The sequence below is a fragment of the Columba livia genome, chromosome 15 (assembly GCF_036013475.1).
Source record: "Columba livia isolate bColLiv1 breed racing homer chromosome 15, bColLiv1.pat.W.v2, whole genome shotgun sequence".
Taxonomy (NCBI): Eukaryota; Metazoa; Chordata; class Aves; order Columbiformes; family Columbidae; genus Columba; species Columba livia.
In genome coordinates, this window is record NC_088616.1 from 5,710,345 (window position 1) to 5,724,585 (window position 14,241).

Here is a 14,241-nt window from a genome sequence, read left to right on the forward strand (position 1 = left end):
TTTTAAACTAGTATTTTGGAATCATTGGTTTCTGCTTCTCTATTTTATAGCTGAGTCCACCATTATAGTCATCTAGTAAATATGTAGAGCCAAGACAGATATATGTTATCATGCAAAAATTATTAATCCTGTTTATTCTGTTACTTTCTGCTGAAACTTTAGGGAAAAAAAAATTCTTGTGCATAATGTAACAAATAGGGGCATTTCTTCCAACTTCTACTACAGTAGCTTATATGCATATTTACTTCCATGAAACAGTGTCTAACTTTATTTCTGTATTTAAAAATGCCTGGAAGATTTTTTTACAGTATTTCTTTTTGTTCCTAAAGATTAAATAAAATAGATTTAAAGCTTACTTTTATTTCAGAATATTTTTTTTTCTGTTAGTGTAGAAAGAACAGGACTCAAGTACTTGCAGGATATAAACCCTTTTCTAGCTTTTTTTCTTCAATAGTGTAGTATAAACCATTTCTGACCTACAGCATGGGAGTTATAATCTTGTATACGCCATAGATTATAGATGTATGTGGGAGGGATTCATATATCTGCAATTAAAATTTGCATCAGATAAATATGTATTTAATATTTAAATAAATGGCATGTCATAACTAAAATGTATGTTCTTAGTAGTTTTGTATTCTGGATACATTTTGGAAATGACATTTATAGATCAGCTTTAATGATCCAGTGCGACTTGTGCACTTACTGGGTGTATATGAAATATACTCCCCTATTCTGTTGGATTTGTTCGAGTTTGCTGAACAACAATCTGTATGTTAAAGATGCAGCTTTTGACAGGAAAAAAGTGAATTAAGGTGAGAGGTCAACATGGCCACACAAGGAGCTGGTAAAGGAGAACATAAAGGTGAGGTTAGGTGCTATAATAGCCTTCCTGTGTGAGCTATTGCAGTATCATTATGCAAACACATCTATAGTATGGCACTGCTTTAAGGTTTAAGAAACTGTGCTACCATAATGATTACTTTAAAATAGTGAATTCCATCTATTCCATTTGAGAGAAAGATGAGAAGTGATTGCTAATGCACTTTACAAAGTGCTATATCTAGCGGATAATTTTTAACTCTTTAAATGGATTAACTGCCACATTGAAAGTTTTTTTTTAAAGTGTTGACTTTCTCGTCTGGTTAATCCTATTGGCGGTTTAGAATCATTCTGCCTCTACTAATCACAATTACATATAAGTTAAAAAGTCATCTGAATTCCTGATGATAATTGTGACAGGTTCAAAATTCTGTGCTTGTTGCTTGTTTTACTTGCTGGTTGGCATTTCAGTTATTCTGGATTCCTAGAGAGTCAGACGATTATCATCTTAATTCAGATATGACTTATTATTTTGTGTGTTTGGTTAAGTATTTGTTTAGAAATCAAGTTTCTTTATCTCAGAATTATTCAGACAGAGAGTACTGTGGTGGCATTACCTACAAAGATAATGTAACATGGTTTGGTTTTTAAATAGGAAAGGATAAACAGTCTCTTGTATTTTCAAAATTCATTAATAAATTTCTAGCATGGCGGTCTACTTGATTTTTTTTTTTTTCCATTTTTCTTATATCTGATAATTTCTAGCAAACCTACAAAAATACCTATGTTTTATATGTTCATTGCTAATACCACAATTTCAGTGATACTGTAAATATTTTTCTCACCCTATAAAGTTGTCTGTCTTTCTTAAATACTGGTAACCTCAAAGCTGTATCTGGCAACTTAATAATTAGTGATTCCCCCGCCTGTGGACCCTGTGACCAGCAGCACACAGGCATGTGAACCTATTTAATAGAGCCTGTTTGGTTTTTTCCTTTAAAGTTGCACTTCAGACATGTCTGCTCTCTTGCACCTCAAATAAAATGAATTCAGACATCTGAATTACAACTGAACTCTCAGTTGTTAAACTTTACTGTCTTTTTAGAATCTGTGAAAAAAATTACTCTCTTTGTGTGTATATGCTAAATACACTAGTGTTCTGGCACATGTAAGTTTTATAATCGGAAATATGGCTTTCCTGAAAGCCATAACAGGCAGTACGTTCTTCTCAAGATGAGCAAACCAATAAATATTTATGTAGCCGTGAGGATGGTGGTTTTCTGTGGAGCTGTATTAATCATTTGGGAAAATCTGTGTTTTGGGAGACATTTGAAATTGGCCATTTTATAATTGCTAAGCTAACACTGCCTGGTTAGTTTGTTTAGTAGAAATGGATACATTGTTTTCCACAGTGTACCCACAGAAGTGCTCTGCTACTTTGACCAGTGCTAGAAACTTCAGGTTTTGCCCTGAATCTTCCAGATTATGCTCCTATATAATGTTTTAAGAGCTAAGTGAGGAACTGATTTTTTTTTTTTTAAATGCTTTGTGCATATAGGATCTTTCACCTAAAAACATTTAAAGCTTAACTGTTGAAAATACAGCTGAAAATAAATAGAGAGGCCTAGTTCACATTTTAGATGAGCTGTCAATAAGATATTCGCTTGAAAACACCAACAAAAACTGAAGGATGCTTCTGAGTTAGTTAAGCTATTTGAAATGGTCTGAAATTATTTGAATGTTCCTTTACTGAGATACTTGTAACTTAGAAATCCAGAAAGAGTTTTTAAACAACATTGAAACCAGAATTACTGTATCAATAGCAGAAAGAAGATATATGGTTTTGATTTGGAAGTTTTTACAGTGTCATTATAAAGATAGGGACAATTGGGAAAAGGGTAGATGCATTTGGCTTAGGATTTTACCTACTGTCATTATTTAAAGGTAGAGGGAAAGGAAACTCAGATTTGTAGTATACCTTCCCTATCACTTGGTAATATTTTATGGTTTTAGAAATGACTAAATAGTTTTACTTTGTCTTCTCCTCCTTAATACAGCACATCAATGCAAGAAATAATTTCTGTCCCCAAGCTTATATCAGAGGCGTGGGTGAAGTAGTTCTTGAGGCAAAATTTTGACTGCCTGTGAACTGGAATTGAGCATATGTTAATGGAGGCTTATTTATGTTAGTGTTTTCCTATGTTATATGTTTGCCTGGACATAGGGTTATTTAATTCATATTTTCTGAGTAAAGTAACAAAGTTAAGTGTTATTTTGAAACATCCATGTCACAGTGTACAGTCCCACTGTCATTATTTTAAAATGCGCAATTTTTTTCTCCTGTTTAATGATGATAGATGTGCTTTGTTTTAAATAGTGAAATGGTTTGTACAAAGGGTAATTCCTCTTAAATGGAACAATTGCTCATAGTGGACATTCACAGATCGAAAACAATTGAACTGAAACTTCAATATCAACCCTTTCTGTCTTCAAGAAAGTAATCACAGTACAGCTCTTGTATCAGTGATGAAAAGAATCCACCATGAAAACAAAACAAAAACCAACAAACCCTCCATCTCTAGCCTAGCTATTCCATTAGTGCCTACATGGTAAATTAGTGTAATTTTATTTGGGCCCTAAGCATTATGACTATGGAGAAAAGCTGAATTCCCCACTCAGCTACTTATGTCATGTTTCTGGATCTGATGATTTATAGGATTCTGAAAGACTTTTTATCATGTTCTTTCTTCGTGGCTTAATTCAATGTTGATTTATTTGGTAGCATTTTCAATTGATGTAGTCAATAGTGTCAATAATGGAAGGAGGATTAGAACAGATTATCTTTGTGCCAAAATTTTGAAAATAATTAAAAAGGATGAACAATTCCTGGATACAGTTTACTTTTTCATATAGAGCACAAGCACATCAATTGCTGAATGCCACCATTGCAGTTCCAGTTCTAAGTATGTCTTTTGCATTTTATACTTTAGTGCGTCTTCAGAAGACCAGGTATGTTGGATTCAGTGACTGATGTTCTATGATGACACTGTTTAAACCTATATTGAGAACACTGCCTTTCTTTACCACTTACAGTACTCACCCAATCTGTGGCTCTCCTGTAAAATCAGTTACTCTTGACTTTAGCTCGTGAAAATTTTAAGCATCTGTTATCTTACCAATTGTGTCTTTGCACAATTTTGTTTCTCAGTCTGCTATTTCATGGCAATTTTCATGTGAAAACATACAACCTCTGCTTATGACTGCATGAGTGAAAAGAAGTCCATGTTACTAATGCTCACTCACCATCTGTTTTTCTTACAGCTGGGCCTTGAATAATTGTCCAGTAGCTGATGGACTGAGAGAGGCAATCTTTTCAGGGCATTCTCACTCATTTAACCACCTTCGCTGCCCCAAGAGAAACATAGTGCTTGTTTATTCAGACATGTAGGGTAAAAAGCTGTATTTTGCCAGATAAATTATAGTACTCTATTAGAACAAAAAAAGGAATTACCATGGTACAAACATTGTCATGTGGGTGCATTTGCACCAATGGGAGCATTATGGCACTCTTAGGGAATTTTAGTATATGAATGAAACAGACCTCAAAAGGTGGGAGCATAATATTTACATCCAGATGTACTGTTAATACAGAAGTAAGGAGTGATGTCTTGATGTTCTGTTTCTCTTAACTAAGGCAAATAAGATTGTTCTTATTCACCAATAATATTCGAAAGTGGTATTTGAAACTCCACCTCTGTTTCAAGATAAATTCATGTGTTTACATATCTTTTGTCTCTCAAGAGCTGTTTTGTTGTTTTCTAGAGACTAATGAGAAGTGGCTTAGAGATCAAGTGCAGTCTCATTCTGAATAAGAGCTAGTTTGGGGCATTTAGCTCCTGCCTTGTCAAACAAGGTCAGTCTCTTCTCACAATAGCGAGAGGAGGTGCTTTCATTAAGTACTCCCCCTTTAAAATACTAGAAGAGAGAGGGGAAGAAAAAAAAAAGAAAAAGAAAAAACCCACCCAACCCCAAACAGAGAAACCCCTCAACCAACCAGAATCAATGAAGAAGGCTGCTTGCTGCTTTGGAATATAAGAGCAAGAGCAGTTGCAAAGAAGCTTCCATGTGGCAGGAGCAGGTGAATATTTTTGACTTAGAATCATTGTTTTTATAACTGCGCTCTCTGAACAATTTAAAACACTTCGGCTGAAAAGTGATGGCTGGATTTTCTGTTGTGAGCTGTTTGTAAGTTGTCACTTTTCATTGATGTTTGCTAAATATGTAGATGTATGATTATTTTCTGAAGAAATATGTGGTGTGTTCTATGCCAAGGGAAGTGTGCAGTGGTTATGAAAGCAGGGTTTTTTCTCAGGACAACTAGTAGTATTTCATACAGTTTGTTCAGATTTTTTGACCAGTAGCCATGCAATACTAGACTATGAAGTTGTTTGTTGTTCAGTGTTTGTATTTCTCAACTGGTGAATAAATACTATCATCAATGTTAATATTAATTCTGTTTAAAATATTTTTGAACTATTTAGTGGTTAGTATAAATGAAAGTGATGGAAATTGTGACACTTGAATTTATCACCTTGCTTTACTGAGTTAGAATAATGTTAGTGGAAAGGAGAAGTCAACACCCTCTAAGAATCCTTCAAGCTTTCCTGCCTTTTAAAGGTGTATGTGCGATTGATTTATCAGTTTTAAAGTGTGATGTGTAGTACAAGAGCTCTCCTGAGGAACTCCTGTCATTTCTTTGCTAGCATTGCTCATTTACCTCTGAGTTGCCTAGTGCAGCGCCATTGACTTCTTTTACATTTTGCTTCCCCTCCTACTCTGTCAGTGCAGCAGCCCAGTGAATTTAATTAGAGAAAATGGCATATCTAATGTCTATAGTATCCTGACTAGCTGTAGTTGGGCTTTTGGTCTTTTGCACTGTAGCAGGCTCCAGCTGTGGAGAGATCTCGCTGTGTTTTGATCCTGCTCTTTCTCGTTGTGTTGAACACATGCAGAATCAAAATTAGATACTGTAGTAAGAACTGAAGCGTTCAGTGAATTATTTTTTGTTCACAGTGAGTCACTCGTTTTTATTTTTTCCCCAGATATGGAAAAGAATTGTGTGGTACTTTAAAATTGAAATACTGAAGATGTTCACATGCTCATGAATAAGAATGCAAGTTTTTCATTTTAGACCATTTTTTTAAATTCGCCTTTTGACCCTTTACATCAAAGCACACCAAAAATTGTTGGCCTTCTTATCTGTAACATCTCAAATAGGCCTTTTTTTTTTTTTTTGTACTTGTGCATAAATTTATAGTAACATCTCATATATACTTGTGAGATGTGCACATATTTATGCAATGCCTCAGTTTCTTACCAATTTGCTCTAACATTTATTATGTTGTTGTTGTTCAGAAGCCTACTTCTTTGGTTTTGCTTCTCATAACCTTTTTCTTTATAGCTATCTTCATTATCTCTACTGCGTCCAGTATGTCTGCTATAAATTTTTAACTACAGGTATTGATTTTGGGCATGAAACTTTCTTCACAAACAAGGAGTGATAAGAAGTTTGAAAATATAAGCTTATGTTTTCATAATGGCAGTCTTTCTTAAGACACTGCGAGTTTAAAGTATTTGTTTGAAATAACTTTCACTAAGTATTACAGTGGGAGACAAAAAACCTGTTAAAAGTTGTCCCAGAGAATAAGATCCTGTCAAAACAGAGCTAGTGTGAATATTTGGGGGTGAAAAGAAGTTGGGCAGCCCATATATTCAATGAGTGTCCCCTCCTTCCTCAAGTTCTTTTTTTTCCTTGTCATGTATTGGTCCTATCTCTGGGATGTTACATGGCTGCATAGCTCAATTAATGCTCTATGGCAGGAGGAGGAAAAAAATGTCTCTCTCTTGTCAGAAGCGAAGTTATTTACTTTCAAAAGCTGACAGAATAGCACTGCAGGGGCTTCATTTATTTCTGTTCAGAATGTCATTATTGTGTAATGCGGAGGGACTTCTGCATGCATTGCAGGCTGATTCTTGTAATCTTTAGCCTGCTGGATGGCTGCAGAAGTGTAAAATGGCTCACTGGAATGTTTTCCCTATTCTGACTTTAGCTCATTCGCTTTTGCAAAACTGCATTCCAAGTGTCTTAAATATTTACAGTTTAGATGGTGATAAATTTGTTTGTCGGTGGAGCTGATGCTCGATACATTCAGAATAATGCTCTGGCCTAGCTGGAAAACTGATTGTATCCTTAGTTACCTTTATATCGTGTCATTTTTCCTGATGGGTAGCATATGGTTTGAGACTGCTTTTTCAGCATTGCTCTCTCTCTCTTATACTCTCTGTTTTTTCCAAGTCTAGCCCCAAAAAGAGTATTTAAGTACAGAATGTTTTATAGAGACAACTTGTTACTTAGTTTCGAAGTCTGAAAAAACAAACTTTTTAGTAGTTGTATTGCACATACCTCAGAAGCAAGAGAAGTAGTTTTGATGTTCCGTCTCCAAGTTCAGTGTGTGTCGCTGCAAAAACACTGGAGAGTTCAGAAACTGCAATTCAAGAGGTTTGGTTTATTTTTCCTTTTCCATTGCTACCATGTTTTCCAGCTCTACCTAAAACACTACGCTTAGCACGTGCATGTGGAATTGCCTGTTGCTCTGGGGCAAGATTTTTGGTATACCTAAAGTAAAAAAACCACCGATGCAGCCAACTTCAGGATAACTTCAGGAGTTCTTTGTACCCAGACATTGCCCTTTCTACCTGCTTTTCCTGCTCTTCAAAAAAAAAAACAACCAAAGCTCCAATGGAAAATGACTTCATTTGGAGAGGAGTTGCCTTTTCAATGATAGTTGATTTGTTCATTTGTTTTTGCTAAGACCAACCCCACTTTCAGTACATTTTTTCAGTTTATTTTCTGGTTCAAAGTGGTAAACTAAACATGAAAGAAAAAACCAAAACAACAAAAACAACAACGTTTATTCATTAGTAGATTTCATTTGAAAAAAACCTGTCTTGAAACGAAGGGAAAAGGATTCTACATCTAAATGGGCTGGCTTGCTTCTTTCCTTCTTTTTCCTTCCTTTACTTGCAGACACAAAATCCAATAAATTTCTCTTGTAGTTGCTGGGCTTGGGGGAGAAAAAAAGAAAGGAAAAGCACAAAGCTACTGGGAAGCGTCAAACATGGAGAATGATGAAGTACATTTCATAGCAGCCAATTCCAACCCCAAAATCCCTGTTGTGCAGGAAGGCTTTCCAGCTCACACAGGAAATTCAGCCATTGCACAGCACAGTATTAATGATTTATACACACCGCATCACTGCTTTTGTTCACTGGCAGAGCCAGGTTGTGTTAATAAAGGAATTTCAGGGAAAAGGGTCCCGGCATGCTGAGTTGTTTTGCTCAATGCGGTGGATGCTGCCTTCATAAATCAAAGGAATTTAGTGCTTTATAACCTTTCAGAGCTGTTGAGAGTGTGTTGTGTGTTGTGTTTTTTGTGGATTTTTTTTTTCTTAATCTGGTTCACCTAGGAATATTTTCATTTCTTTTCTATAAAGAATGAATGAACTACTGGATGAGATCTATCTCAGCTGTTTTAGGGTTGATTGGTTTGCTTCACAGTGGCATTATACTTCCATTTGTTTTCCATTTGGTATTTATACTTTATGGTGTTGTCTATGGAAAGAGGTTAGCATGGTTTTATTAACATAAAGAGATGCAGATCACATTATATTCTGTCTTGTTACTTAGGAATAATTAAATAAAATGTACAGGCAGAATGTTTGCAGTAAACAAATTTTGTCTTCTTCATATAAAGTTTTGGAAAATAATAATGCTATTAAAGCATTTATAATTTTAAAATCAAGATAATTTTTAGTAGCAAAAATAGGTATATTATTTTGCGATAAATGTGAGTGTTAATTTTCAAAGTTGTTTTTTTTTTAAATCTGGAAATGTCGTTTCCTAATAGCAGCTGCAGGATTGCACACTTAATTTTGTGTTTATTAACATAACGATTCTTTTCAAATAGTGGATTGATATTGATATTATGAAAGAAAATATGTATCTACATTTGATTACACAAATGAAGATAAAGAAGGATGTTCTTAAAAAAAATATCTCAAATTCTGATGTAAATTAGAATATTAAGCAATGTTACAGGGCACTCTCCTAGAAAATAAACACTTGGTTTGATACTCATGGAATCTAATTTTTGCTTTCCATTAATGTTTTACAAAAGAGGGGCTAGAAAATAATTACAGAGAACGTGTTTTTGCAATTAAAGGGAACGTGGCTTTCCAGGGGAATCTCAAGCCATTGTATGACGCAGCAGGCGCAGTGGGTTTAGTCCATTTGGATCGGAGTCTCTGATTCATGTAGGTTTTGTCTAGAGAAGATGTGGCTGCCCTGGCCTGGCTTTGTCACCGAAGAAATACAGTTCCCTCCTGGCTTTGGGGAAGTCAACAATGTGGGAATCAGTACTGCAGAAGTTAAAGCTATGGAAAACTAAGAGGAATTTTTTGTTTGTAGTTTGTCCTGTAGTCCGAAGGCAGATAAATACCTTCTTTTCCATTTTCATCACTGGTTTAAATATCACAGATTAATATAAGGCAGGTGCCCCGTAAATGAGGTTTATGTTTATAGAGAACCATTTTTGTGTTTGTTTGTCCTCTGTTATTTGGGTGCGTGTGTGTTTCATTGTATTTAATTATGTCTGTGAGGCACAAGACAACAGTCAACATCTGCTCTATTGTTTCCTTGGTTTACAGATAGCTTTGATGGGTTATTAAACAATCTCTTTTTCAAACAGAAACAGGGAAACAAGCTGCACCCATATTATGTAATTTTGTAAAGGTACATTATGTAATTAGTTGTCTAGTGTTTGCACAATAATATTTTATTTTGGTTGAATAAATGCTACTCCATTTAAAATATGTTATGATCTTGGGCAGTTTTACTTAATAGTGAATTTATAGTTTTTAAAATATGGGATGTTGATTTCACCACACTAAACTTATTTGTCCATACATTTCATATATAAATAATGCTCTTGAGTTGTGAATGCTAATACAAAAATTAGAAATGTGTGTTAAGTTTCATTTATTACTGAAACAGCTACTAATGAACTCTTATTGAATACATAAAAAGTATTAATTAACTTTACACATTTTTGAGTAAAAGTTCATGCTGTTGTCAGAGCATTGTTTAGGGAAGGCAATGCTCAAACTGGTTTTGCTCTTACAGATTTTACTCAGGGTAGAACAATCCTCAATACTCCCCTGCCTAGGGAAGTTGTGTTGTACGAGCAGGGAGTCAACACTGTAAACTTGACTCTTCTACCAATGGATGTCCTGTTGGAAGAGCGCTTGTTTCATTACCTGTGTTGGAGTTTTTTTCGTTTTAATGTACTTGTCAACTGTTTCAAGTTTCTTTATGTAACACTGATGTTCACTGTACTCTCCCTGGATGGATGAAGGTAAATCACTGAAACATTCCATCTATAGATCATGTGATTATTTTTGCCTTGAAAATAAAATGAAGAAGAAATATTTCTAGATGCTAATGATGAACAAATCCTAAAATTAGGCCTTCTGTAGCTTTTATCATTACAGAAAGTCACCTATTAAAAATGTTTAAGGAAGAATATGCATTTGTGGTGTTTCAGTGGCTCTTGAGGTGCCACTGTATACCATTATGGGACTATAGCTATCTATAGCTGTTTCTTACACGTGTGCATTTGAAGCCTTTGAAATGCTGTTAGTGTAATGTGGTTGTTTAGTATACACAGGTTTTCCATTGAAATAAAGTTGTTCAATATCATTTTAACGTGAACTAAACTACCCCTTGTATATATGTAAAGAATTGAAATCAAAGGGAAAAAAGGTGTATAATAAACACAGTTACTCAGAAAAGTATACATTATTAACAGTCACATAGGACTATGTTCCAGGTGCTTGTTTAAATGTCATTTTACAAAATGGCATTCCGTTTGTAGCATAGCTTGGAAATTCCTCACTTTTTTAGTGTAAGGGCTTGTTGGAAATACTTTATATGCTCCCTCTTGCCTATCCACATGCATCAACAGCAAAATACGTAAATACGAAACAGAAACCTCGAGTCTGTTCCTTCAAGTGGCAGTGAAACGTTCCTCAATAAATTTGGAGGATTACACATGCAGTTTTGATTCTCCACAAACATGTGACAAACGGAATCTCAAATAGGAACTTCTAAATACATATTTCTAAAAAGAAGGAATGCCATGGGAATGCTGCTTGTAGAGAACTTTGGGTTTCTGGAAACACCTTGAAAACAGTGTGGGGTATGTGTGGGAGGAACTGGGTTGGTTTGGTGTGGTGGTGGTGTTTGTGGTGTGGTTTTTGTGTATGTGTGTTTGTAGTTTTGTAGAATGTTTATTGCCAAATGGTTTGATAGGGTGTCTCTCTTGGGAACTGCTTATTATGAACAAATAAATGTGTTTGTATACCACCAAACCAACCATACAGGTGTTCTCAAATGCGTGTGTGGGAATGGAGCATTCATGGGCTTTTTTCTAGTATGCAATGCAGAGGTGGATTTTAATGGGAAAGCAAACCAGCAACAGAATATCTGCTGGGGTAGATCAACACAGTTTATTGACTTCTGCTATGGGTGTTGTCCTTGGCTTTGCTGTAAAATTAATGCATTGTGCAGTTTATATGCCTTTTCTCTTATGATGTTCTTGTATATTTTGCCTCAGAATAGTTGTAAGTTAGTTTTAAGTTTAGCTTATCTGCACTAAAATTATGCAAGTGGTTGTGTTGCCCACTTTCAGCAGAGGATGAATCTTGAAACTGCTTTATGGAAACTCTTAAGGGAAAGTTATTTTTACAGGTTTATGAAGTTAGATCATGCGGCATCTCATCTGTGACAGTGGTGGACATTGGTTATTTGCAAAGCTTCGTGAGGAATTAGGGCTATGCAGCACAAAACTGTTCTGTGTTTTGTTTGCATGATTTTTAAAGAGCTAATCAGGGCTGAACAGTAGAGGATGAGAATTCAGGAATTTTAACCTTTTACTAGTACCACAAACGGCCAAATAGATCAGTAGCCAACCGCGGTTGTTAACTTCCGTTGCTTATGAGGCAGTGCTAGATTACACAAGCATGTAAGGAAGCAGGCTGAGAAGGAACTCCAGCATTAAGAAAAAAATTCAGGGAATTAAAAATACCTTTGAAAATAGTTTCTGTAAGAGTTCACTAGTCCCAGTTGTCTGATTAACTATCCTGAAATCTGACAGTTCTTTAGGAGCAGCTATGTAGCACTTTTCTGTCATTTCCAATTATAGCATTTATAATCCAGATGTGCAAAAGTTTTGTCTGTGGGAACAAGAAGATATGAACTTTGAGTGAGGTTCATGTTTGAGCAACACAGGTCAAAACTTGAAGGAGAATATTACATTTCTTATTTTCATTTTTTCCTGTTATTCACTGACACACATTTTGGTGTTTTGCTTTTTTGCTAAACAGGATCATGGGTTCCATTTCTTCTTGTTAGGAACAAATCACTATTGAAAAACCATGAGAAAAGGCTAGATGCTCTCAGTCAAAGAGTTTGGGTTAAATATTTGGTGTCTGATCCTCCAATGTTGCACTGCAGGAGAATTGAGTATATCTCAGGTCTTATGAGGAGAGTACTTACTCTCTGTCTTATTTCTTGCAGCAATAAAATCTTACTCATATCCAGCTAATGACCTTAATATCAGCTTAAGTCAGCTAAAGTACTGATTTCAATAAAAATAGAAATAATCCTCTTCTGTTGTCCTTCTCTGCACAAATTTACACCAGGCCTTTGCTGGCGTGCTCCAAGGGCACTGACAAAGGTTGATTAGAATCTAAATGAAGGTGAGATTAAAAAGACCATCCTTTATTTATTCCCTTCTAATATAAAATGGAATTAACCCAAAATAAAAAAGTTGTTAAGTGGATGACAGGAAAGGCTCTTACCATCTGGCATTGATACAACAGCGTTAGGGTTTTCTGTACTTTGGTGCTTATTCTGTCCTCAGCTTTATTCTGATCAGTAGCATGATCCCCATAGGTTTACATTGTCCTGAGGACATTGTTGTGAGAGTTACCATTAGAAATCAAGTATTCATATGAATTCAGTATCCACTGGCCTTGCTGAACGAAATCACCTGTTTGGTAGAGTAGTTGTTTAGAACTGGAATCTGCAATGGATAAGTAGAATATTGTCTAAGACGTCTTGGGGGAGGGGAGGAAAGAAAGCACATGATGTGATTCTTTAAGGTGAGATCTATTTACTGTATTACCAGGAAGCTTTGTTGAAGTTTGATCCAGGGAACTCGTTCAAAGGAATTCGTTCAAAGCCGTTTTCCTGTGTACTAGCTGTTTACATGAAGGTGCCTGTAGAGAGTACCAGAGCAATTCCACTCCCATAGACTTGGCCTCAGTCACAGACATTTAGACTATAGGCAGATCTGACCCATCTCAGGAAAAGGCCGGTTCTCCTGTGCTGTGTGATCTGTTGGCTGGATAAACTCTGCACAGCAGCTGCCTGTAACACTGAGTTTGGGAGTGATGGCTGAATTGCTGACTATGGGATTAAGTATGTCTTCCAACAGTTGCGTTACGAGGTACCTACAAAACTGAATTGATTTCAGATATAAAGTAGCAATGAAGTTAAAAAAGCTTCCTTAACTTAGTGGTATTCAGATTTGGAGGCAAAATTCCAATCAACTGGGCCTTCTGATGCTTTCAGCAAATCCTGCCTGCCTCAGATTCTTGACTAAACTTCAGTATGCAGAAACTATTGCCGATGTCTTAAATAGAGCTGAATTATAGCTTGCGTTACATCTAATGCCTTCAGGTCTTGATATTTTTATCTCTGGAGAGTATGAAACTTGTCAGTTGTGAACAGAAAATTCCCTCTGATCCCTTTAAAGACCTGTAGGGTCATTATTATTTTGGGAGTTGGGTAGGTTATTCCTCCAAGGCACCCTGCTCACTTAGGATATCTACCCTATGCTGGTTTCTGCAATCAAACCACTGCGCTCGGCATAGTAGGGTGCTTGAATGATGTATTTATACAGGCAGGAGGCATGATTTAATACCATCTCATGATTCACCATGCAGTCCTATTAATATGAACTTTACTCAGGGGAATGAGTAGCTGTTACTTGTCAGCAGATCCCAAGTGTATTAAGGGACTGAAGTTGTATTGAAAGATTCTCACAGTGATACTCTGCTGTTCCCAAGGGAAGCAAATGAAAACTGTGCTTTGATGAATAATGAATGTGCTAATTGAGGTCAAGAAGAAGTCATAGCTTCCTGTGATACAGTAGTCAGAGTAGCCTGACTACAGCAATAGAGAGAAGTCTGTTTGACCAGATCTGGCAATAAAAAGATGTGCCTGTCATCTCCACAC

At 35.9% G+C, this 14,241-nt stretch overlaps 1 protein-coding gene across 41 annotated transcripts in view; it reads left to right on the plus strand.

Annotated features, from left to right (window-relative positions):
• RBFOX1 (RNA binding fox-1 homolog 1) overlaps positions 1-14,241 on the plus strand; it is a 1,115,790-nt gene that overhangs the window by 850,082 nt on the left and 251,467 nt on the right. The gene's annotated exons all lie outside the window — the stretch shown is intronic.